The sequence below is a fragment of the Eumetopias jubatus genome, unplaced genomic scaffold (genome assembly GCF_037043125.1).
Source record: "Eumetopias jubatus isolate StellerSeaLion01/CBP00866 unplaced genomic scaffold, mEumJub1_p1.0 scaffold_3, whole genome shotgun sequence".
Lineage (NCBI taxonomy): Eukaryota > Metazoa > Chordata > Mammalia > Carnivora > Otariidae > Eumetopias > Eumetopias jubatus.
Genome location: NW_028274809.1, coordinates 83,597,851 through 83,625,430, shown reverse-complemented (window position 1 = coordinate 83,625,430; position 27,580 = coordinate 83,597,851). Strand labels below are relative to the sequence as shown.

Here is a 27,580-nt window from a genome sequence, read left to right as displayed (position 1 = left end):
TTGAGTGTCTGGGTAGCAGGTCAGTCACCAATTTGAGCAAGTTCTTAACTTACAATCAGTTTATTCCAGAGTAGTATTTGTCAATTTTTGTCTTTAGAAATTAATTCTCATTTTCCCAAAGAAATATCGCTACAAATTTTGAGAAACCTTCACAGTGGTCTGCAGATGTCTATTTGAATTATAACAGGCCCAATATTAATTGCACTGTGATTCACATTTGTAAGGGCTCACTCTTGCACATGGGTGAATACTAATAAAGTTCCACTGAAAAAATTACCTTACTATTCTCCAGTTAGCATCATCACCTATGTAGTACATGAAACAGGATGCGAAATTTGGAGTTTCTGCTGAGAAACCAAGACCCCCATAAGTTCCTGTATTACAAAGAAGATTTTAGACCAGCAGCAGAATTTCAAAGTAGACAACCTATAGTTAACTTAGGAACTGTCGCATCTACTAAGGGATGAAAGGAGTTCAAGATATTAGGAAAAATGTGTAGAGCGTTTCTTTAGAGAAGAGCCGGGGTGATTTGAGCTCCATTCCATTACTCTCTGGATATGTTGGTGGGGTGGTTCCTGCATCTCTGGATGGCCAGTAAGAGAGCCTTCAGGAAGACCACCAAGAGAGTAAGGACTATAACCCTACAGTGAGACTCCCAGAAGATCAGTTCCTGATTTATTCTTAGGAAATAAAGCTTCTTGTGGCATAGAGGAGAATCAGTGAAGGAACTGGACTCCCATTCAAAAAGCAGGCAAAGTACATGAATCTCCAAGGAACTGATGGGACTCCCCATTGGGAATGTTGGCTTGAGGTTATTTAAAAAATCATACTGTCTAATGGGGTAAGATACCAGGGAAACTAGCCCCAGACAAAAAGATGTTGTGAATTATATTGCTGGCATGCAGAAACTTGGCAGAGCTAAAGAGCAGCCGGTTTAAGGGGAGGCATTGTCCAAATCAAGGAAGCTGAATTTAGAGGCACACAGAAGGGAGTCTCTGAAGAATCAAGAAAGCGCACACAAAGGAACTAGCTCTAAGCATCTTCAGGCCTGTAGAGTCCAAGCAGTATTTAAATGGCTGTCGTTAATAAGAACATCTCTCTATCCCTGACCTCTCTTCTCCCCAATAGTAAATTTTGCCATAGGGCTCCAAGTTCCTATGATCCCTAAGTTGCAAATACTCATGGCCCTATTTTTTGTCTTCATTCCTAAGTCAAAAATCACACTACGGTGGTCCCATGTCTCAGATCTCCAGTCATCTTCTGCCTGCAGCTGTTTTCTTTTCAAGGCATAGGGACCAATTCCTCAAACATGTATGATTCATATATATAAGAACTCCGTGAGTAGGGAAAATAATAGACCTGCTGTTGGAAAAGCCTAAAGAGGTGATGGGTAGGAGAACAGGACTGAGCATTGTAGTGGACCAGAAACCATGAATTTGAACCTGGCCATTAGATTTTCAGCACCTCATAACAAAGTGGAGCACCTATTATGGGTCAGATATTCTACTGGCATATTGTCACTAATTTAAACACTATCTCTGACATATAGGTTTTATTTTCCCTATTTTCAGATAAGAAACCTGAACTTAGAAAATACAAAATAGCTTAAAAAAGTCTCCCAGCAAATAAAAACAAATACCCATACTCAAGATTTTTCAACCATCCACTTCTCTGGATCTGAGAACTGAGGTGCTTGGTGTGTGTTTATCTGTGCGCATATGAATGCAACTGTGTGTTACTGTGTCTCTGACTGTGTCTGTCATATATTTCTATCTGTGGATCTAGTTATTCATCTATCTATATTTATACTAGCATAGTCTGGGTTTACGAGGTGAGAGAAACATCAAGAGTAAAAATGAAAAATTGAAAGCACATTGAATCAAGCCAAACTAGGGTTTAAAAAAAAAAAAACAAGAATTACTGAAAAATGGAATAGGGATGTACTGTTATTCTGAGAAGTAGTATTTCTGACATAGAGGCCAGAGCTTGATGTCTTTAAAACAAATGCAGTTTTCCAGGATGGGTATACCCAGTTACTTTTTTTTCTTTTTTGGCTTACTTTTTCAAAGAAATTTTTAATTTTAGAATAGATTTATATCTACAGAAAAGTTTGAAAGATAGCACAACATGCCCATAAACCCCACACTCAGTTTCCCCAATCATTAATATCTTTGATTAGCATGGTACTTTTGTCACAATTAATGAACCAATATTGATACATGATTATGGACTAAAACCCATACTTGATTCAAATTTCTTGGTTTTTGCCTAATGTCTTTTTCCTGATTGAGGACCTCAGCTAGGATATCATATTCTATTTAGTCGTCACATTTCCTTAGGTTCTTCTTTGTTGGGACCTTTTTTCAGACTTCTACTGATTTTGTTTGTTTTTTTTTTTTGATTGTTTACTGTTCTTAGTTTTTTTTTTGAGTTTTATTGAGAAATAACTCACATATATCACAATGTAAATTTAAGGTGCATAGCATAATGATTTGATTAACATATATTGTGAAATGGTTACCACATTAGGTTTAGTTAAAATCCATGATCTCGGTACAATAAAAAGAAAAGAATTGTTTCTTGTGATGAGAACCTCTAGGATTTCCTCTCTTAACAACTTTCCTGCATTTCCTACAACAGTGTTAGTCACAGTTGCTGTGTTGCAAATTACACTTCTAGTATTTATAAGTGGAAGTTTGTACCTTTGAGGAATACAGGTTAGGTCTTTTGTAGAATGGCATCCAATTCATACTTGTTCTATGTTTGTTTGTTCGTTTCATGAGTAGACTGGGGTTATAGATTTGGAGGACTAAAGTTACATTTTTTAAAGTAAATATATATTGGTGGTGGAAGGAAGAGAGAAATTATATTGGTTTGAAGCTGGAAAACCTGAATGCTTCTTCCTTCTCTACCACCATTATTTGTACTACCCTGGGGAAATTATTTAGTCACTGACAGTGTCAGGTCCCTAAACGGAATTGTAACTCATATGATTTCCTTTTTTTATTTTTAAGATATAACTTAATTTCTATTTTAAACCTCTAAACAGCCAAAGTTTGAGCAGAGTCATTTGTCTCTGAAGACACATGCTGAAAAATACACTGTCCCATCACTTCTTATTGCCATTAGTCCAACAGGCTACAGCTGATCGCTCCCTGTTTTTGCCCATTGGGCTCTTCAATCCAGCATTTCCTTCCATTACTCCAGAACCACACTTGGGGGTATGGGCAGATATCTGCTACTTGTGCCCATCATCAGGATGGTCATCTCTACCAGGCTCTGTCCTAAACGTCATAGCAACCATTGTGTCTCTGGGAGTCTGCTGCTTTCTGAAGGCTCTACCTAGAAGAAAATTTGCAGGTCCTCTCAGTCTCTTTATAGTCTTGTCACCTTGCTGAGGGCTCTGCCCAGAAAATGGAACATAAGACACTTTTCTGAGGGGTTCACTACTAACACCAGTGGTTCATTACTTCCCATTCCATTACACATTCCTCCAAAGCTGGGGGAATGTATTTTTCCTCTCCTTAGGAAATAGCTCCCTCTCTTTTTTTGCAGTTTCTATCTCCAAAACTCTCTTTTATGGTACTATCTGCCTACAAATCACAAAGGATACACTTTTTTAAAGATTTTATTTATTTATTTGAGAGAGAAGGAGAGCACGAGAGCAAGAGACTGAGCACAAGTAGGCAGAGCGGCAGGCAGAGGAAGAGGGAGAAGCAGGCTCCCCGCTGAGCACAGAGCCCCATGCGGGGCTCGGTCCCAGGACTCTGGAATCATGACCTGAGCTGAAGGCAGATGCTTAACTGACTGAGCCACCCAGGTACCCCACAAAGGATACATTTTTAAATTGGATTTATGTCTTTGAAGCCAGGAAGTTTTAAAATGTTTCTATATTATTATTATTATTATTTTCTATAGTATAATATCACTTCTCTAAAGCAAAAATCCCAGGCCAATTATCTGTATGTATTTATTTAAAAGTGGAGATAGGAAGAATGAGGAGGAAAAAAAGCCTAGGGAAAAAAATCTAAAAAATTATTTGAGTGCCTATTCATATATATGTTGTAAAGACAAAAGAAATAAGTTGTATAAGTCACTTTGTATGTTAAGTATTCTTTTACGGTAAATTGTAAATTACACATTGTATAACTTGCAAAAATCAGTGGTTTTAATGACTCAAACCTTCACAACAACTGCTATAGACTGGATAGAGGCATTATAATGTCAAAGTCCAATCCAGGTGAAAAAATAAATGCAAAGCAAAATGTCATCTTTAATTACCTTCTTAGTAAGTTAGTGTCAGAAGGCAGGTCCAAGGAAATGTAATAGATTTATCTTTTTAACAAGTACCAATCCTCAAATTCATCTCTTTCTCACAAGTGACTTGAGGGGGCTATTTTGACTAGATAATATTAGGTTATACCAGCTGTCAACTGAGGCTCAAATAGATGGATCTGTGAGACAAGACCATTCACATCTACAAAGCAAACACACTTGGGAAAAAAACAAAAAACAAAACCTTCCAGCTAGGATGGTACAAATGGCTTTCTAAACTATGAAACTATGTCAATGAGGAAAATGTTATGATCCACAGAAGCAAAGGAAGGGAAACCAGAGCCATGGGAACTAATGATATGGTCTGAGATCTAGAAGAGCGCAGATACTGTAAAACATACCCAGGCATCACTGGGTTGACCTATGTCTGTTTTTTTCATTTAGTCAATGTGTTTAGTGTTTAACCCCAAGGAAGTAGGACCCTTTGCCTGGACTAAACTTACCCAATCAGAAACTGGTTTTGGGAGTGGAGAAAGGACTATAGGAAAATGAAGAAAACAAAAACTCCAAATATTCTACAGGTGGTGGCTTTCTAAGGGACCAAGATATTCTGAGAAGTGCTAACTTTCATATGAGACAGTGGCGATCTGAAGCAAAGAGTGCTTCATGGAACAGGTGATCAAGCAAGGACTCTGAGTCTTAGGTTGGGGTCCCAGAAATAAACTCTGAGATCAGTGGACAAGGTGTTTTGGAGAATACACTCAGGAACAAGAGCTATAAAGAGTGAAGGAAACAGAAATCGTGCAGGGGAGACATTGAATAGCAGTGTTATTAAACAAGAAGTCTCAGCTGAAGCCCCAGGGAGTCCTGCAGCTGGGGTGGCCCTTCCCATTTTATCCCAAATGGAGGCAAAGCTAGAGGTCTTTTGTATTCCTCGAGGAATAGTCATTGGTTGGGGCTGGTCCCACGGAGCAGACATAACTTTGGGGAAAGCAGTTCCTTCTCTGTAGAGGATAAAGCTGTGAGTCTTTAGCAGCAAACACTCTGCATCTGAAGAAATGAGTGCTTTGTTCCTCAAAGGGGAATCTGGGTGTTTCACTACAAAGTCCATTTACTATGCATCTAATCAGGGCTCATGGAAAGTTCTCCTCTCAGAACAACTCCTTGATTCTGTTTGCTCTCGTTTCTGGAAAAATCTGCAAGAGGAAGATTATTTGAAAGAATTAGAGCATTCTGTATGTCTATCATTACTAATGATACAGTTGTTCTCAGGCTGCAACTGGTCATTTTCATCTTACTCCTGTACTACCTACCCTGGGTTGTCCTCACTCTTGGCTGACATGTGTGCTGCTCTAAGTAGCTTACTTGCTTAGGTGACTCTGAACCTAATCTCTGAAAGTTCTGAGTCCATCTCACTAGGCCTTCCCAGACCCTGGCTGCTGCACTTGTCCATATACTGTCAAAAATTGCCTAGGGAAAAAAAAGTCACCTATGGAAAAAACTGCCTAGGAAGTACCGAAAGACACTTTAGGGTATCATCTAGGTAATAATCCTCTTCTTCCTTATGCCATTATATGTCAAAAACTCTTCCTCCTGCAAATGATGAGAATCCATTGATCTGATTACAGTCAGGTGATCTCTCTTCTGGCCTTTTCGGCATGAGGAGCTGAAAATGAGCAGCAGTCATAGATTAAACTTAAATGTTCAGTGGGATTCTTACTGTGTTTTCTGGCCAAACCATTTCTTTCTGGGAATTAAGACACTAGATTTGAGCTGTCCAATATTGTAGCCAGCAGCAAGCATGTGGGTATACAAGTTTACATTTCTATTAATTAAAATTAAATTAAATAGAAAATTAAGTTCCTGCATCACACTTGCCACCTTTAAAATGCTCAGTAGCTACATGTGTTCTAGATAGCTTGGATATCGAACCTAACCATTATTGCAAAAGTTTCTATTGGATATTGCTGCTTGATTTCTCAGAATCTAAATTTGCAGTGACTAAATGCAAGGATTCCCTAAGTGGGACCCTGGAGATGATGGTAAATTGACCACTCTCCTACTTACATCCCTTGTTTCTTGAACCCATGTATTTTAGCTATTGAGGACAATTTAGGCCCTTTAACATTTAGAAGTGTCCCATCCACAGAGGGCAACATATTCAAGTCAGCCTTCAACTATATACGTTCAAAAGACTGACTTTTTATTTTATTAGGCTAGCAGATTCAGGCTAGCAGATTCTGGGTGGTATGGAATATGTTGTAGCCACAGTCATATGCCCACTGCTGCACCTCCCTGGTATAAAGCAGACTCCTTAGTACAAAGCAATTTTATTCAGTATCCTCTATCACTGGGACTAAACTCTGTCTAAACCTTTGGCTAGTGTTGGCTAAGGAAAGAAAGGAAATTCTATACCCCTATACTGTATATGTGTAATCCTTGTAAAAATTAATTGTTAACTCAATTGCAGCATAAAAAGAGTTCAATATAATGCATTTGCAGCCAGTAGTAGGTTGGTCTCTCCAGGGAATGATGTTGTAAAGGGGGCTCAGAGTTTCTCCCTTTTACTCCCTTTTGCTTGGTCTCCAACTCACCAAGTGTTTTTGTTTTTGTTTTTGTTTTTTTTGGAGACCAAGTTTTGAGCCCATGCATTGTCTCTATTCGTACACTCTGTTTATGAGCCCATTATTCTTGTCAGTGATAGAGGCTGGCTAAGTCATTGTGCTTATGTGGTTAATTTTTGGTTTTCTCCCCTTGAATGCCTTCTGGTGAGCATTAATATGTAATACAAAGATTTTTAACTTTGTATTCACTTTCCTGCATCCATTCACATGCCTCTTTTTCAGATCTTGTCTCTAATCTTCCAATACTTTTTCTAGAGCCTTCACTAGCCAGCCAAAAACATTCATCACTATTAATGATTCTACATGTACTCTTATCTCAAGCCACTTCTTCCACACAAAGTAGATTATTAGATAGATCACGCAAAGCTCTGTCTACTGGAAAGATGACCTTTTACCACATTGTTGCAGAGCTACTCTTGTGTAGATTGTGCTGTTGGCAGATTCCAAAAAAGGTCTACCTGGTAATGTGGTTCCTTCTTATGCTGGATAGTACAAGATACAGTTATTGGTCCTTTACTTTGGAGGATATGAGCAGGCATACCCCAGTGAACTGAACTTCTGAAGCTTTAATCTTTGTAAGGCTGGTGTCCCACCCTCTACAGTACATGTGTCACACCAAGGCCTCCAATATGTTTGCTGCTTCTTGTTATCCAGTTTGATTAACCTGATACCTTTGATACAATAGACTAAGTATAGAGTTAGCTTAGCCCTGAAGCAAAGCTGAAAATGTACACTGCTGCCTGTCTCACATAAATGGACTTCTCTTGATCCTCCTTTCTCATAGTAATGGAGATGAATGCCTAAGGCAGATCAATCAAAATCATACATTTTTTAAAAAGATTTTATTTATTTATTTGAGAGAGAGAAAGAGAGAGAGAGAGCACGAGAGGGAAGAGGGTCAGAGAGAGAAACAGACTCCCTGCTGAGCAGGGAGCCAGATGTAGGACTCGATCCCGGGACTCCAGGATCATGACCTGAGCTGAAGGCAGTCACTTAACCAACTGAGACACACAGGCACCCGAAAATCATACATTTTGTGCGCTAGTTGAGTCAATTGGTTCTAGCAATGATATCATATTCAGTGCAGCAGCTTCAAATGGTGTACTACTTTGTTGTTTGCAGTAGGGAACTCTTCTGCTAGTATTTTGTTGTTGTTGTTGTTAAGGAATAGACTCGTTAAATAGCGATGTGATGTGGACTACTACTCCTATATTCTTTAAGTCCTTAAGGGGCTATTAATTTCTAATTGTGCCTAAGATGAAACATTGTTTTGTTTTAATATGTTTGTTGAAGGTAGGTAGCAGTTTCAGAGGCTTCCACTGTGCCTTCCCCTCTATGATAGCTCTTACCCCAAAGATCAAGCAGGTATTATCAATTTTAATTGTACATTTGCAGCTCAGGGAAATGATTACGGAGTGGATCTATGAACAAGTAGGCCCATTGCAAGCTGGACCTAGATTTATTACTTATTGCAACCTGGACATGGGTTTATTACCTGGCCTTTTATGTGTCTACTCTCACATGGAAAGCATAGTGATACTCCAGGTCTTTGAGTATTTATGTCAACTTAGATACTGTGTCTAATAGTGCTTCTCATGTTTGAGTATTGCCCTTTTCAAACACACAATTACATAAGCAAATGGTCATGGATCCTTTTGAGAAGGATGAAAAAGTCATTGCTATATAAACTTGCCATGGTATAGCAGGGTCTTTCCTCAGCGGGGATTTGATCTTTCCTTTAGTTAATCTTTAACTAGTGAGTTTTGGTTTTATATGATATATCCATGTTAGCATTCCCACTTCTCTGAGTCTCTCAACTTCTTACTCACTGTTTGCCATGACAGCCAGTATTTGCACTTCACTTTGGGTGGACCATTGCTTTATTCAACCTTCTAAGAGACATTCTAGTATATTAGTGTCATGTCTCTGAGTCCTTGCCAGGATGTTAAATGTTATATCATGGAGGAATGCTCTTAGATGGATAAACTTTTTTATCCAACTTTGTACTTCATCCCCCTTAATCCATCATTTTCAATACCCTGTCCCATATACTCTTTATGCTGTCCTCAGTGTCCTCATATTGGCTAGAACCTGTAGCTCCCAGCATTTTCCTGGATGTTATATTATTATTGGTATATTGGTCAGGAGGAGAGGTGGTGGTAGACATTGAGAAAAGTTTGTGTGGGAATACAAAACAGAGTTCTTTGCATTTTCTTCACCAAGAGAGGAAAGCTAGATTTTAATATGAATCATGATCTATAGATCCAGAATGTTCAGGAAGATCTGGCATTTTAAAATTCTTGAGTGCACCAACCCCAGATGTAATTATTCCAAGCCTCAGTGTCCCACATCTTCCAAATCAGTGTTCTAATCTTGATGTAGCAGATGTGGGGATTGAGAGTTTTACCTTCTCTAGAGATCCATTTTTAGTAAGTGCTGGGCCTGATGCTTCATTTCTTCTACCTCCTGACTGCCAGGAATGACTATATCTTTATATGCAACCAAGGTACTTCTTTGACATTTATACTTTGTTTTACATTGTCAATAATCATCTTCAGCCTATTATTTTATTTATCTAATACACTTACCAAAAACCTTCCAACTTGAAAGCCTTTACAATTATTAATACTCTTTTTCTCTCAAACACCTGAGGTATTGCACTGGCTATTGCCTCCCCTTCCGTGGTTTTTTAATACTTGTTCACAAACAAAGGAAAATTTAATAATTGACCCTATTACAATTCAGGAATTATCAATACTCCAATTACCACTAGTGATGAAATTCTCAGGGCCAGTAAACCAAAGGATGACAAGTTTCCAAACCCCATTCCAGTATATTATTATCTTAGGTCATTTTTTTCTGGAAACATACTATGACATTGAGATCTTTAAGCAGGAATTTTAGTGGAGATGCTCCTAGGAACACCTGTAAGGAACTGAGGGTGCCAGTATTCAGTAAAGGGAAAAGTTGAACTGTGGTAAGTTACAATAGAGGTATTAGCCAATGCCAATACCATGTGGAGTCCTAAATTTGGAAAAAGTCTTCAAAACTGTCCCAAATTAATGCAAAATGTCTGGGTTTTTGTAGCCTCTCATATGCTGTTCACTCCATGCAGGTTGCCTCTGGAAAGGCAATTCCCATAGAGAGATGCTGCTATGAACTGTCAGTAGCCAATGCTCTTGGAAGCTGGTGGAATGAGTGCTTCCATTTGAAAGGGGGATATGAGTGGCACACCACACCATCCACTCCAGAGATAATCACTCAAAGCATTAAATTCTGATGGGAAACTTTATAGATTGGCTATGGCTAGGAGATTGATTATTGATAAATGAATCAGTGGAAGTTTCCAATCTCATACAATAAAGGAGGCATAGGGGTCACCAGGACAATGAAAGAAGATTTGTGAATGAATGAATGAATGCCTGGTAAAAACATCTTGAAAACAGAGTGTATTGAGTAAAAGAAGGGAGAACAGTGACAAATTTCACAACATATCTAGAGCAAGCCTGGCCTTGAAATTTACATTTCACTAGCGTGAAACATGAAGCCACTAGTGACCTTTTATTTCAGTGGTGGAAATTCTTGACACACTTCCATAGTTCCATTTCTGTAGAATGTTTTGAATTTTTATTTCTGATACCTTACAATATCAGCATGTCTGGCAAGCATAAATTTTGGTCATTTCATTGATTTTTCTTTAGGATGAAATGATACCATGGAAAAATAATATAATTTATTTAAAAATAATTATGTTTAATTTATGTTTGTATTTAATTTGCATTTGTTTCTCAACCTCAATACTATTGACATTTTGGCCCAATGATTTTTCATTGTGAAAGTTGTCCAGTGCATTGTGGGATGTTTAGCAGCATCACTGGCCTCTACCCACTAGATTCCAGGGGCACTCCCCTTCCCCCAAGTTGTGACAACAAAAAATGTCCCCAGACATTGCCAAATGCCTTTGGTTGAGAACCACTAATTTAAAATCATGTTCAGGTGAGGTTTGGGTTCAAAACGCTTGTACAGAAAATAATTTATTTCTAAAGCAAGCCAATCTTGTGTACATGACACTTAGGAACATAATTTATTTAATTGTAAAGTAAATACTGAAGGAATGAGGAGTTAAGAGAGATCATATTGAAAAGGGAGAGGCCAGATGATTTTTTTAAATAAGAGAAATTAATCACAGTATTTAGTTTTTGTTCAGTAGGCAACATGATAGCATATTTGTTCTTGCTTTCTGTTTTGTCCATGAAGGATTAAAAAAAAAATGATAAATTTTAATCCTAAGAAAGAAAATGAAAATTGCTGAGAGGAAAACCTAAAGTCTTGAGAATAGCAAAAAAAATTGGCTTTTTAAAAGACTTGGAATACCTTTGTGAGGTTAACTACATGATTGGGTTTTTATTATTGGATAATATCCAGTCACATATGTTCTGAAATTAAATACATATGGCAGGCACTGTGTTAAGCAAATATAAGGATGAATAAGCCATGGCTCCTACCCTTAAGAATCTTACAGTTGAGAGCAGTAATTCTCAAGTTGGCCATACATAAGAATCACTGCGAGAGTTTTGAACACTACTAGTGCTCAGATACGACCCCAGATCAATTAAATCAGAATCTTGGGTTAGAGTTGAGGCATCAGTATTTTTAAAGCTTCCCAATTGCTTCCAGTTTGCAGCTAAGGTTGAAGACAAATTTATGAACAAATAAAATTCAGCATAACTTTATATAATAGAAGTATATATCCAGTTATATTGAGGCACAGAGAAATAAACATCCAAATGTTAATTTATGGAAGTTTCATGAATTTGAGTATTATCCCTATTGCAAAAGAGACAGAAATTCAAATACAAAAAAAAAAGAAATTCAAATACATAATTTATATTAAAATAAACAAAAGATGAGGAAACTTTAAGACCACTTTAAAGGATAGCCTTTGTCAAATGAGGAAAATATGAATAAATGCAAGAAATAGCTTTTGATGCCAAACTTCCCTGAAGTCCATAGAGTCACATATACTATACCAGAAGATTTTTTTCCAGAAGATTTTTATCTTTATATAAAAAATTCCAGATGAATTATTAAATAACCAAAAAGAAAATAAAAGTTAAAGAATGATATTTGATTATAATTACCATATACTGTAGTCATTCAAATATTGGTCTGGGAATACATATTAATTAAATCCTTGTAGAACCATGCAAATGTTATATATTCTAATGTGTAGTAGTAATTAATTTAATGGCCAAAGTGGATAATCATACCTGCTCTCAATTTTTTTCTAGACAGATTAATTTAGTCTGTGCTCTATGATGTGGAAATCTAGCTTGTCAAGTGAGCATTTATTCAGTTAATCCAGCAGATCCCATACTACTGATTGGGAAATATTTGAGTCAGTTTTGAATAGATTCCATGATCTATTCCTGTACATATATAAGAATTTTTCCCTCTATTTTGAATAAACTATAATTTTGAAAGAGAGTAAATACTGTGCTATGACACACAGTTTGCACAAAGAGTGGGAATTGTTAATTGTTAATGTTGTTAATACACATTTGTTGGGGCACCTGGGTGGCTCAGTCGGTTAAGCATCTGCTCTCGGCTCGGGTCATGATCCCAGGGTCCTGGGATTGAGCCCCGCATTGGACTCCCTGTTCCTTGGGAGGCCTGCTTCTCTCTCTGCCTGCAGCTCCCCCTGCTTGTGTTCCTTATCTCGCTGTCTCTCTCTGTCAAATAAATAAATAAAATATTTTTTAAAAAAATTAAAAAAAAATACACATTTGCCTCCATACATTTATTACAGTTCAGTCTTGGGCTCCTGCAATCTTCCTCTTTAAAGTATAGCTTAGAGAATCTATATTTGAAAAAGGATGACTGAGATACTTGCTAACTAAACATTTATCTTCTAATTTCTAAGCTTTATGAAAAAACAATTTAGAACCTGAAATCCATATACCTGGACATCATTAACCTACTTCTTTAGAATAAAACATCCAAATGAAATGATCACATGAAATATGTCCTTGCATCTTCTGCAAAAGCACTTTTGAGGGAATTTCCCATCATGTTGTTCAATATGACTTGCATAAAGATTATTAATAAATTACTTTTCAGTTTCGAGAAAAATAATGTTTCTATTGTCACATTTATTTTAATATAAAGGACAATATTATAAATGTCAAATTACTCATCCACTTTCATATTTACAATACCATAGCTATCTATAACACTATGTGACATTTGGGGCTTTCTTTTTAATTTTTTTAAATTTTTATTTCTAGGAAACTTTGAGCTAAATTTCATGTTCAATTACAGTAACTGTATTAGCCTAAGTTCTTGGAATATTTAATTTCTCCAAATTCTTGTCATTTTACATTTTCTTTTTTTTAATTTTATGATTGCTTTTTATGTGTGCTTTATTTTAAATTGTATCAAAATTTTATCACAGTATGCAGGGTAGAAACCATGTTAAAAGAAAGTATTTATAAGAGGTATTATGAGAAGTTCAATAACTATATGCATTATTTGGATTTACTCAGGTTCAACTTCTTCTTTGTCTTTTAAAATATAATATTTAAAAGTAATCCCACTTTCACTAAAGAATGCATTGCTAAGTGGTAAAGAATGTCATTGGTTTTGTTTATATTATCCGTGAAATGTATGTCTGTTTGGAACATAAATTTAAAATCTAGGATTACAGAAGCTGTCTATTCTGTCTAATGACAAAACACCTAGAAGTAGTGCCCAGACATATTTGCCTATTTGGCTAGGTTTAGTTAGGGTTACTTATTTAAACATCCAAAATGATGATGGATATCATAGGTAGAGACTACAAAATGATAGTAAATTAACTGCTATTCTGATTTTTCAATATTAACACATTTTATTGGTAACATTTGTAAGTTAACTCTCCAAAGTGTATTCATTTAATGACACCTGCTTTAAGAGACTAATGAGATAAAGTGCATATACTTCCAAAACTCAAATATTATCTAGTTCAATTTCAATAATAATATGTTCTAAAATATCTAATAAACATTTTTTCCCACCTGTGAAAACATCAGTTCTAGCAATACCAGGATTGTAGCTTATGCTTTTTTAAAAATCAATTTTATGTCATATTCTTTCCCAACACATTTCTGTTTTCATCATTTATGTGTCTTATGAAACTACAGGAAGTGACACCTGTGCAGTAATAGAATGGATGCCAAGAAGTATTTTAGTCACTACTTTATCTGCATTTTTAAAATAGCTGTTTCTCTTAGATAAACAATTCAAACTGATGACATAATATAAATATATATACACGTGTAATGATGTAGGGTTACATCATGTCACACTCTGTATGCCAAAATAATGAACAGTTATAATGCAAGCAGCCTAATTTTCATGGATCTAAATTTCATCACTTGTTCTTTCCAAGGAAATTCAGATTTATACAAGTGGCATCTTGAAAAGATTTTTACTCTTGCACCATGTTCAGTATGTGAGGAAATGTACCAGTTAATGTATTTTCACATGTAATATAGAGATAGATTAGAAATGTCTATTAACTTCTGGCCCAGTTCAGAACGTAAGAGAAATTTCTTTAGATTTGCACTATCCAATATGGTAGCCACTAGCGCCATATGGTTCAAATTACATTTTAATTAAATTAAATTAAAAATTCAGTTCTTCAGTTGCACTAGACACATTTCAAGTGTTAAATAGTCTCTTGTGGCTAGTGGCTACCATACTGGACCGTAAAGAACACTCCTTTAATGCAAAAATTTCTGCATGGTACATGGATAACCTAGAACCTCATCTCACCAACTGCATTCCAATTGAAGAACCCTACTCTACATAATTAATGGAAAAATTGCTCAAATATAAAATGTTTCCACCCTCATGTTGATATGAATTTGTTCTAATATCATAAAAATTTTCATCTCATATAATCTAAGGCTTTGTCATTAGGGAATAAGACATACCTTATAACTTGGATTTAAATTTTACAACTACAGAAGGATAAAATTAGGAAATCTCCTGCAAGACACCTAGGAAATTGATAAATTGCTCTCTGGGAAGTTATGACAATGTTCCTCTTCTTAAATTTTGTAATCATTGATAATTATATATAGCTTTATTTTTATAAAGGTTTTTATGAATTTTTCACAGCTTTATGTTTTTACACACAAATATGCCTATAAAATTATACCTTCTAAATTAATCTACAATCATTGATTTCTCTTTTTACATAGTAATGTTTGATACACTAATATACTTGAAGAAATTAATATGTGATAAATTACTAATTCTGGATAATGCAACACTAAGAGAAAACATTTTTATTTCAACCATTGCTGACAAATTTCCTAAAATAACTAGTCTATTTTATGCCTTAACATATCTAGTAACCTGAAAATAATACATCATTTTTTTATAATTTCTACTCTAGCAGTACTTCTGTGTTCAAAATATGAAGTATATTTTGATAGGTAGCACTGTTGCCATTCACAGATGTAAGGCATAGGGATGGATATTGAGCCATTTGATCTAATTCCTTTTATAATAACTTCCTGAATCATTATCCACCCAATGCTTGAAATTGTCCACTAGTGTAGAACCCTGCAACTAATTTATATGGGCTTCATTCAATCAACCCATTCATTTATAGATTCTGGGGGAATGAATGCAAACTCATATTCCTTGCTCTCAAAAAACTGTTTAGTGAAGGGTTCTGTAAACAAGCAAGCGATTATAATGAAGTATGAGAAATACAACCATATGACTAATTATGGAAGTTAAGGAAGAAGTATAGAAAGCAATTAAAATAATTATTGAGCTTTTATTATGTGATAGACACTTTGACTTGCTTGGTCATTTTCCATAAGGAGCTTCCCCTGCCTCACTTGTCACCGAATGAGACCACCAGAATGCTCAAAAATCTCTAGCGAATACTGAATTGTGGAGGAATTTGGAAAGAAGACAAACTGAAGTTTCCATTCCATAGATACCGTAGGTGCACCTTTCCAGTTTGTGGATGTAGATGGGTACAGAGAGCTGGCCACTTGTGTGAAGATGAATTAAGTGCTTCTAATACTGCAACTGAAAGATTTCGGGAAGACACTGTTAAATCACTTTTTTTTTTTTTTATAATAAGGATGTCAGTGAAAAAGTGCTACTTTGGCAAGGAGATGTGACATTACTGATGTATACAACAATTGTGCATACCAGCAGTGAATGTCTCACAGATAAGAATCCTGTGTCAGAAAATATCTTCCTGTCTATGGGTCCTGATTTGAAAGAGGAACTCCAAAAACTTAAAGGTTGCTGAACAGGTGAAGCAAAATTGACAAAAGGATTATAGCCACCCACATCATTTACACAGCAGCACCTAAATATAAGAGCTGCTATCAAATAGCAGCTGAGGGTTCCCTGCACAGCTGCTACAGAAATGGACTTCAGTTGGCAAAAGAGCAATGTCTTCTGTTGGATTCTGTGTCATCAGTTCTGCAAAACAAGTTATCCTTAGAGAATGCATCATACATAGCTCTTTACACCGTAAGCAAATTCCTAGAGACTCATGAAGAGACCACCGAAAAAGGAACATTTGCAGTCTCTAAACCTGAAGAGGCTACTTACCAAGATCTGCTACCTCCATAGTTCTCAAGGTCATTAAAGGAGGAGAGCCAATCATGGCCATACCTGCCTGCAGATATTGGAAATGTAGTAAAGGGCTTTGTGGTACCTGAATGGCAGGTTAGAATAAGTGCAAAACCTGGTGAGCCAGAGGACAGGTCGCTTGAAGAAGACTTGAAGAAGGTGAGTCATGTGAAAATTGGTGGCACAGCATAGCAGGCAGGGGGAATGGTGGCACAAAGGCCCTAAGGCAGGAGAAGCACACCTAACATGTGAGAGGAACATGAGGACCAGAGAAGTCAAAGTGGTAATAGAATCCAGATCACTAAAGTCCTGGTAGAGCATTGTAAGTACATCAGCTTTAGCCTGAGCAAGAAAGGAAGACATTTAGGGGTTTTGAGCAGGGATGTTATGATTGGACTTCCATGTTTAGAGATTTAATAGTGACTGGCTCAGGGAGATTAGGTTGTAGGGAAACAAGGATGACCTGTAAAATTGGTTAAGAAACTATGGCAAGAATTCTGGCCAGAGATGGCAGTGGCTATATCTGGCGTGGTGGTAGGAAGTGGAAGTGGAAATGGTGACAAGTGGCCAGAAGCTGGATTTATTTTAAACGTCAAGCTAATAGGATTTCCTGAGGGATTGGATATTAAGTGTGAGGACAATACTCTTTTTGACCGACCAGCAAAGTGAGCAGAGTTGTAATTAAATGAAATATGAAAAGGGAGCATGGAGCAGGCTTTAGGGGAGATTGAAAGTTTAGTTTGGGACATGTTAAGTTTGGAACATTTACTGAACATCCAAGCAGAGAGGGATATATGCATCAGGACTTTGGAAAGATGTCTGGACTAGAGACGTAATGTGATGGTCATCAGTGCTGAGATAATATTCAAAGCCATGAAATAGCCAAGGGGATGGGTGCAGATAAAGAAGAGAAGAGAGCTAAGGACCTAGCTGTGGGGAATGTCAACATTAAGAGATTAGGAGAATAAAAGAAAACCCAAAGGAGATTGAATGACCAGTGAGTGGGAGAAGAAAATAAGAGAAGCGTAGTGCCCTAAAAGGCAAGTGAGAAAGGATATTGATCAAATATGTGTACTCAATTATGTTAAATACTGCTGACAATTCCAGTAAGATAAGGAAACTTAGATATTGGTAGAGAGGATGTGTAAGAGAAGAAAGAATCAAAGGAATGCTTGGACAACATGCTTGGGCAACTGAATGCATGATGTCTCAATTCGATGGGATTAAGAATTTAGGAGGAGCAGGACTGAGGGAAAGATAATGTGCCAAGCATTTGGCATACACCCCAGGGCACCACAAACACACACGTAGGGTGGTCTAGTCTTTCCAGTGCCCCACGGGAGTGGCCAGGTGTGGACCAAGGTCCAAATTGGCAGAAGCAAGGGCCAGAACAGCAGCCATAGCAGTGAGAGATGGCGGCAGGTGCTGTGGCTCCTTGAGAGAGGAGGGCTTTGAATGGGGCAGCACCAAGCCCACGAGTCTGTGCCTGCAGCATCTCACAGATAGCAAAGCCCTGGCCTGAGCCCCCGTGCAGGCCAAGTTAGCTATCAGGTACTAAATGTTGTCTGTGCATTATCAGAAAATAAAAATATTCACATAAACATTGCAGTAAAGGATGAAAGACAGATAATAGAATTTTTCAGTTTACAATCTGCTGCCATATTTCAAAGCACAGAGACACAGATGTAATAGAAATTAAATTTAGAATGGCCACACTTGACAGAAAAGAACGATATTTTTACATGAAACTTTGGATGAATCAATTACTAATGAAGAAGGCAATTTTAAAACTATTTGTTTTCTTGTAATTGAAGTTATAGCTATAAAATACACAGACAAGTATTTTGAAATTTTGAATTATATACAAGCCATGAAGCCATTTTTGTCTTTTTTACAATAACCAGTAGTTACAGGAAATGTCAGTGAAAACATTAAAATGCTATTATATCAATTTACATTTAAAATATTAATTATATTAGATTTATATTATTAGTTATAACAGACAACTGAAACTGATTTATATGAAGTGTTAACTGTCCCTAAAAAAACTGTTTCTCAAGAGTTATCAGCCCTAGATATATTAAAATTTATACTTCAAAATAATTTGTCAGAAATGTATCCCAATGTTTTCAAAACCTGTAAAACACTATGAAGAGTTCTAGTAACAGTTGCACCAGCAGAAAGATTCTTCTCAAAATCAAAAATTATTTGCAAACTTACATTAGCCAAGATTAACTAAAGTCACCTTCAATTATGTTGACTGAAAATGAGTTAATGGCCAAATATACAAAATTTCTGAAAAGTAAGCCAGAAAAATCTTATCACCAATCAAGATGTCACATTAATAAAGTATTATTATTTATTATATTATATAAAGTTATACCAAAATATTATTTTTTTGCAATTTTGTTTTGCAAGTTTGTTGCTACTCATGTATCCATTGTTAATAAGTGTATAATAAAATATTTTTAAAAGCAAAAGGCTTTAGTACTTTTTACTGTACTTTTTTCCTGATTCTTATCATAGGGGTTCCATTTATATTTGACACAGGTCCCCACATATTGTGTAGCCAACTCTGGTAAGAAGTTGATTTGCTGGGGTATGCTATTTCAGAGAATAGAAGGTTTTGAAAAAGAGAAACAGAGGAAAAATAGTTATTTTTTTAAAGATTTTATTTATTTATTTGAGAGAGAGAGAGTGAGAGAGAGAGAGAGAGAGAGAGCACATGAGAGGGGGAGGGTCAGAGGGAGAAGCAGACCCCCTACTGAGCAGTCCCGATGCGGGACTCGATCCAGGGACTCTAGGATCATGACCTGAGTCAAAGGCAGTTGCTTAACCAACTAAGCCACCCAAGCGCCCAGAGGAAAAATAGTTAAAGTATGGAATGGTTTGGGAATGAGAATAAGGAAGAGGTTACATGAAGTGGGTGGGAGTGTTCATATATATTAGGCAGCGCCCAGAGACATTCAGAGTGCTAGAATAGATTGGACAAGTTGAAAAATTGCCAATAGGATTAGTCCCAGCAGACCCCTGGTTGCCTGGAGTTGAGAGCAAGAAAGGAAAGGGGCTAAGGAATCAGACTTATCTCACCTGTATTATCTAAATGCTGGTTACTTGAAATTTCCCTTTATGATGCTTTTCAGCTAGCTGCCCTCCTCTGAAGAATTCCTCAGGGAAATCATTACCTTCATTCTGTGCATTGGTAAGAAGTTACCCTTTCTGAAGTATTAGTATGCAGTTACCCATGAGATGTAGCTCTACAGCAAAGTAGTACCTTCACTCTCTGTGACTGTTGCTTGGAGGCTCATGTTTGAAATCAGTCTTTCAATTCTCAGTCCTGGCTTTGCTATTAAACAAAACACATCTGTCCTTTCTCTTTACCTTTGGGTCTCTGAAAGGCAAATGGCCTATCCTTTCAGGGTGCTTCCTCAAGGGTGTTTGTAAGAACATCATATTCTAAATGTTAACATCCACCATTCCAATTGGGTGAAAAACAAAATCCTGATTCTGCAGAATGGCAAAAATCTATTCAAATTTTTTATGTGTGGGTGTGATATTGAGCATATCAGTTTGCTAGAGCTGCCATAAAAATACTGCACAAACTGGATGGCTTAAACAACAGAAGTTTATTTTCCTATAGTTCTGGAAACTGGAAGTCCAAGATCAAGATGTTGGTAGGTTGGTTTCCTTTGAGGCCTCTCTCTTTGGCTTGCAGATGACTGCCCATTTGGTGCCACTTTACCTGGTTGTGTCTCTCTGTGCATATCTGCCTGTGGTTTCCATGTGTGTCCAAATTTCCTCTTCTCATAAACACACCAGTCAGATCAGATTATAGCCACCCTCATGGCCTTATTTTGATGTAATCACAGTTGTAAGGGCCCTATCTTTAAATATGATCACATTATAAGGTTCTGGGGCTTAGAGATGCAATGTATGAATTTGGGAAGGGGGACACAACTGAGCCCATAACACTGATGAACAAGTCATGTTATTTATATAGAGCAGGGGTGACCAACAAAGCTGCTTATAGAAATCAGAAAGAAAACATACATGGGTAAAAAGGGCTAGGTAGAGGAAAACAGCAACATACAAGGAGGGTAGATCTTATAGAAGAAAAGCAATTTCTCTGACAGGTTACTGGATCTTTTGATTGTGTTCAAGAGAAGCCAAAAATCTGGATGATTATGTTAATATACTATGTATATGTTTAGAATACACACACACACACACACACACACACACACACACACACACACACACACACACACACACTACAGGCCAAATAAAACTCTGGTAGGCATGAACTAACCCAAAGGGAACCTATGTGCAATCTCTGATATGGACAGTAAGTGCAGAGTTCTGTACATATGTGTTTCTGAAAAGTAGCAAGACACTCAGCAACGGGTAATTAAATCACTTTTTATTTTCATAAACAACCCAGGAGTTTAAGTTATTTTCAGGTGGAGATCATGCCAATGCCATAATTTCTAAGAAAATTAGAGAAAGAAGAGACATATGGAGACTCAAATCAGGTAAAACAAACAAAAATTAAAGAATTTTTGGTAGAACTAATATGACTCTTAAATTTAAATCTACAGTTCCTTCCCCTCTCTGTAAAGATGTCCTTAATATGGTAATGAGTGTCAAAGGGTGGGGAGAGAGGCAGCAATCATATTCAATATGAGATAAGAGGACTCTATCTTTTCTGCATATAAAGTTTTAGTCCTGCATTTTATTTCAAGTTTGGTGAACAGCAATCAGTTCCCATTTGTGATTAGTCTCTGTCTTTGCACTGAAGAGAGGGTTGAGACAGAGTTTTAACGGTTATTCTACACCAGACAAAAGGAATATATGAAAAATAAAAGGCTTTTCAAATGATCTAAAGTGCACTTGAATCTACCACTTTGATATCATTAGCAAATTGTGATTGATTAAGTATCACAGTTAAATCTCTTCCAAGCTTTTTTGGACTAAAAGGGGGTATAGCAAGTGTGGATATTCCCAGTATGTGGCTTTATTTTCTAAATGTACAAGTGATTTTTTTTTAGGTTTCATAATCCTATCTCTTACTCCTGAAATTATAATGTTAGATAGAATCCTGAGAGTAGTTGTCCCTGAATCATTGTTCAAGCAGATGATTTGCTCAACATCTCAGACTGGAGATTAATAGGAACAGTTATGGGATGATGCTAACATTCCACTCCATTGATAATGCAGACTATAAGTCAAGCATAATTTATTTGATTGTTTATATAAATCATTCTTTTAGTTAGAAACCTTTACTTGTCCTAAGGTTGGTCCATCCCAACCTAAGCAGTTTAAGCAAATCTGTTTCTGGGGGGTGGCGGGGAGCAAAAATGATGTTTTTTTTTTTGAATATTGATTTTAAAAATATCCTCACTGAAGGTCACTGAAGTTTTCTTAAATATAATAATAATTATATACCTATGAAACCAAAGTGGCTTGGTATACAAGGTACCATTTAATCCATAGCTTTCTTCTTCTTCTTTTTTTAAAGATTTTATTTATTTATTTGACAGAGACACAGCGTGAGAGGGAACACAAGCAGAGGGAGTGGGAGAGGGAGAAGCAGGCTTCCCGCCGAGCAGGGAGCCCGATGCGGGGCTTGATCCCAGGACTCTGGGACCATGACCTGAGCTGAAGGCAGACGCTTAAAGACTGAGACACCCAGGCGCCCCTACAACTTTCTTCTGATAATTTGTTGATGAGGAGAGTATTGAGAGATACAAAACAAAATTACAGACTGCCACAGGAGTATGGAATTCACTGAATCTTTTTTAAAGTATGTGAAAGTGGAAGCAGTAAGATATACTACTAAAAATATGAAAGGAAGATTTTGAAACTAAAACCTAGATATACTGCTGCCAATGACTAGTTGTTTCACAATGGCCTTTTTTTCCACTTCTCAAAGACTAAATTTCCTTCTCTGCTCTACTTTCCTAGTATCATTTGATTAATTAGGGCCCAGAATAAGATTTTTCACTCCCCTACTTCTGTGATCCATTCAAAGCTATCATTAGAACTGTTCAAAAATATTCTGCTTCTCCATGCAGGTATTTGGTAAGATCTCACTTTCCCATGTCTTTTGAAGTTGGGTAGAATACATGATTTTTTTTGTAGTTAATGAAATGACAACTGTCATTTCAAAAGAAGGTTTTGAGAACCAATGAATGACTTCTCTGTGTTGTCATAATCATGGAAGGTCATGTCCAAACAGAGTATTTGTCATCTGGGTACCTGAGTAAATAGAATGAGTCTGGATTCCCTGATGAACCACAATGGACATTAAGCATGGAACAATAAATAAAACTCCATTACAAAACTCACTAAAACATTGGGATTATGTATTATTTCAATACAACATCACTTATCCTGATTGATATAATATGTTCATCCCAAAAGTAGTTTGTTACATGAAATAATACATGCATGTATATAACTATAATTATAGCATCACCAGAACTTTAAAAATATTTTAAAATAAATTAAATTTTTAAAAATATTTTAATTATTTATTTGAGAGAGAGAGAGCAAGAGAGAGAGAGTATGAGCAAGGTAAGCGGAGAGGCATAAGCTGATTCCCTGTTGAGTAGGGAGCCTGATGCAGGGTTTGATCCCTGGACTCCACGATCATTACCTGAGAGATGCTTTAACCTACTGAGCCATCCAGGCACCCCTAATTAAAATTATTAATAACAATTTATATTCAATCTTAATACAGTAACCCTTTGGCTTATTTTTTACCCACATGCAGCTATATTCTTGGCTTACAAGTATTCTTTATCTCATTTGTGGTGACTACAGATATGTCGGGTCTTTTCACACGGGTTTCAATGTGATTGTAATTCACCCTCCTGATAGTTATGCTATAATCTCCATTAACTCTCAGTCTCCACAGACTACTCTATGTTCTTGGAAGCCTTCCAACAATCTCTCCTTTCTGGATTCTATTTAGCTTATTTTCAAAAATGTTCACAACAACTCTATGCAGTTTAGTAAAGGAAAAGGAACTTGTTTCACTTTGAGTACCTAGGAAGGTCATTTTCCATCAATCATTCAGAGACATCTGCTCTCCCACCTTTCCTGTGACTTTTTTTCCCACACTATCATTCCTCTCGATGAGTTCCAATTTTCCTTCCTATTACATCTCCATCCTGCTGAAAGTTCACTATACCTATTTGTGTACTAAAGAGTGCCAGGCCTTCAAATGGACTGCACCAAAAATTTGATACCTATATAGTCATTCATTTATTTAAGACATTTTATTCAAGTGCCTAGTAAATATGTGGTACTCTCTCAGATATGGGAGATTCAAGGGATTTGAGCCTGCATTTTGAAAGGGCTGTTTTCTGGTCAGGGACCCCACCAGTAGACAGGCAATTGCAAGATTGTTTGATGGGAGAGTAAGTTACTATGAAAGCCCATAACAGAGTATCCACACCCAGCTTTGCCTGGAGAAGGCTTCCTGGTTGTGATGTCTAACCTGAGAATGCATCAAAGTTTGTGAAGGGATGCAAGAGAGGATGAAGGGCAGTAGAAAGGGGTCCAGACAGAGGAAATATGTAACAGAGCTCTAAATTGAAATATCATTGTTTTATTTCCAAGAATCCACATAAGTTAGCGGGCCTGAGGAAAAATTCTTGATGAGGGGCAAATGGCAGATTAGCAAGATTATAAGAATCAGATTTAAAAGTAGACAACATAGGCCTAATAATGAAAAATGATTTTGCTATGTCCAAGAATATGTGTTCATCTTAAGGGCATTTCTCATCCAATGGAGGAATTTTTATGACAGTGATGAGATCTGTTTTGCCAGTTGACTTCAGCCACGGTGTGGAGACTCTCATAGATGCTGAAATGTCAATCAAAATGTTTATTGTATTAAAATAGATGAGAGACGAGGGCAGTGAATTAAGTAGTGATAAGATAGAGGAAAGAATTGGATGATTTGAGAAAGATTGGGAGGTTTAAAAAATGATTTGGCAGTTAATATGTAGATGCAAGAGAGTGAGGGGAGCTGTAAGGAAGGAGGTAAGGTTAGAAGGTGGGGTATCTCGGCAGACAGCAATTCTCTGGGATATGTATAGGAATCAGAAGACAGGGGAACCGAATTATGTACAAAGACATCTATTTCAGACAAAATGAGTTTAGCAGGACTGTGAAATGGTCTTCCAAGTGAAAATGCTCTATGCTCAGTTGTATAAACTGCACTGAAATCTCTCAAAAGACTGGTCAATTGTACCTTCCCTATTTTGCCTCCTAAATCCCCTTTCCAGAATGCCTAACATTCTTCTTATTCTTTTAAGTATTCCAAATCATGACATGATAGTGTTTCAATAACATTAAATACCTATCTCAAATTGCATTTGTTTTAAAAGTTCAATACTTTTAAACTTATAACACTTTGTAAGTCACCTTCGATACTACTATCCATAAAATTTTGATTGAGGCGGGTGTTTTACTTTACATTTGACAGATGAAAAAAATTGATGCTGATTGTTGTGACCTGCTGTATTTTATCATGAGTAAGCAGAGGAGTCCTGACTCAAATCCACATCCTCTAATTTCTAATAACTTATATCCTCCTCAGTTTTGTTTTGGTTTTTTTTTAATGTGGAATATAAATAAAATAATGTTTAGAAATACTTCTGGCTCTTTTCTCTGCACATTATCTTAATAGTCATTCACAAGTGGTTTTGATATAGTTTTCAAGTAATAGTAGGCAGTTTTTCTGTAAATATTTTAATTGGTTATAATGTGCATACACTAGTGTGCATAAATATTAAGTGTATAGCTCAATAAATGTTTACATAGTGAAGAACTCAGAAGCCTCAGTCATGTCCTTTCTCAAGAAATAAACATCCAAACTTAAGCCAGTATTCTGACTTTTGTTATAGAGATCATGCCTGTTCCTTTCATTTTTTTTTAACACTTTAAACAAATGTAATCATAGGGCGTGTACTTTATAGTATCTGGCTTCTTTTGCTTGAAATTATATCTGTATGTTGTTTGTGGCAGTAATTCTTTTTTTTCTAAATTTTTTTTGTCTCTATGATATTTTATATATAAATACACTGTTGGTTGCTTGTTTATTCTTCTGTTGATGGGCATTGATGTGTAATGAACAAAGCTGCTATGAATATTCTCCTGCCTGTGTTGTGGTACCTGTATATGCATATGTGTAGCTAGGGATGGAATTGCTGAATGACAGGATTATGTGTATGCCTATATCCATAGGTATGGCCAGATATTTTTACAAACTGTAAGAATTAGTTTATGGTTCTGTAGTCTATACTATCAAGTGTAATGTATGAGAATTCCAGTTGCATCACACTTCTGCCATCCTTTGATATTTTCAATCTTTTTTTCATTTTAGCCATTCTAGTGAATGTGTAGTATATTTCATTTTTGGTTTTAATTTTAATTTCTTTGATGAATAATGAAATTGGGCAACTTTTCATGTGCTTATTAACCAGTTGCCCAAATTTCTTTAATAAAATAGTATTCAAATCTTTTGACAATTTTTTGATTGGGCTGTCTTTTTTTTAAGATTTATTTATTTATTTTGGAGAGAATGCACGTGAGTGGGGGGAGGGGCAGAGGGAGAGAGATAATCCTCAAGCTGACTCCCCACTGAGTACAAGCCCCATTGCTGGGCTCCAGTGAGCCCCATGTGGGGTTCAATCCCAGGACCCTGAGATCATGACTGGAGCCAAAATTAAGAGCTGGCTGCTCGACTAGTTGAGTCACCCAGGCACCCTGGATTGTCTTTTTACAGTCTAGCTAAGAGTCCATTGTATATATGCATTGCATATTTCTTCTCCTATTCCGTGGCCTGTCTTTTCACTCTCTTAATATTGGCTTCTGATAAACAGAATTTTTAAATTTTAATATGGTCCAAATTATAAATCTTTTCTTTAATGGTCAGTGCTTTTCTGTTCTGCTTAAAAAACCTTTGCCTGTTTCAAATTCATGAAGGCCTACTTTTTTGTGTCTTTAATGTATTACCTTTTAAATTTAGATTATGATCCATCTGGAATTTGTCTTTGAATATGTTGTGAAATATAGGCCAAAGTTCCTTTGTTTTTTTTTCTATTTGAATACTCAGTTGACCTAACACTATTTATTGAATTTTTTTCCTCCCTAAATTGCAGTACTACCTTCAACATGTAATGAGTGACTGTACATGACTCCTGTATTTTGTTTCATTTGCATATTTTTTGACCTATATGTTTCAAATCATCTAGATTTATTATGTCTTATTACGTGTTCCATATAATTTCTCTAATTTTATTTTTTTCTTCAAGGTAGTTTATGCTAATCTTGGTCTATTAAATTTTGAATCAGTTTAAAATCATTTTTAGAACTGTGCCAATAAGCAATGATTACAAAATCAAAAAAATATTGCACTAGTAGCTACTCCTTTTAGTTTATTTTGACCATGTTTTAAAGATTTAGGGAAATTACCAAAACTATCACAAAGAGTACATTACTACTATCTTGACACTTGTCAAAATATTCAGTTTCTGATTCTTTTTTCCTTATGTACATAATATGTACGCTGTTTTATTATTTATGGTATGAAATTACTTGTGACACTGAAATATTTTTTCCAATTAGTGTCTTGCATACTCAGCATCAGACCTATTCTTATCTCTCCAACTCTTATTTCTCATATTCCTTTGTTTCTACCATTTTTATATACCCTGTTGGAATATTTTTTATCTACTTTCTGAAAAAAAATTAGTCTTTTAAAAATTCAAATACACTGTGTCACATCCCAGATAGACAAGATTAAGTGTACTTATCTCTCCTTCGTCTCTACTAAGTACAACTATAAATGCTGGAAATAATGCAACAGGCAGGCAAAGGAAGACCTTGAAAAGTGGAAAGAAGAAGGAAAACTGGCTAGAAATTCTAGGACTGTATGAACACAAAGTGGCAGGACATCTTATAACCCACCACCCAAAAGAAAAAATGACCTATTCACTTCATTTCTTAACTACCAA

At 36.3% G+C, this 27,580-nt stretch overlaps 1 pseudogene; it reads left to right on the top strand.

Annotated features, from left to right (window-relative positions):
- Positions 1-16,742, top strand: part of LOC114224578 (ganglioside-induced differentiation-associated protein 2 pseudogene) — a 74,650-nt pseudogene extending 57,908 nt beyond the window's left edge.
- The last annotated feature ends 10,838 nt before the right edge of the window (positions 16,743-27,580 follow it).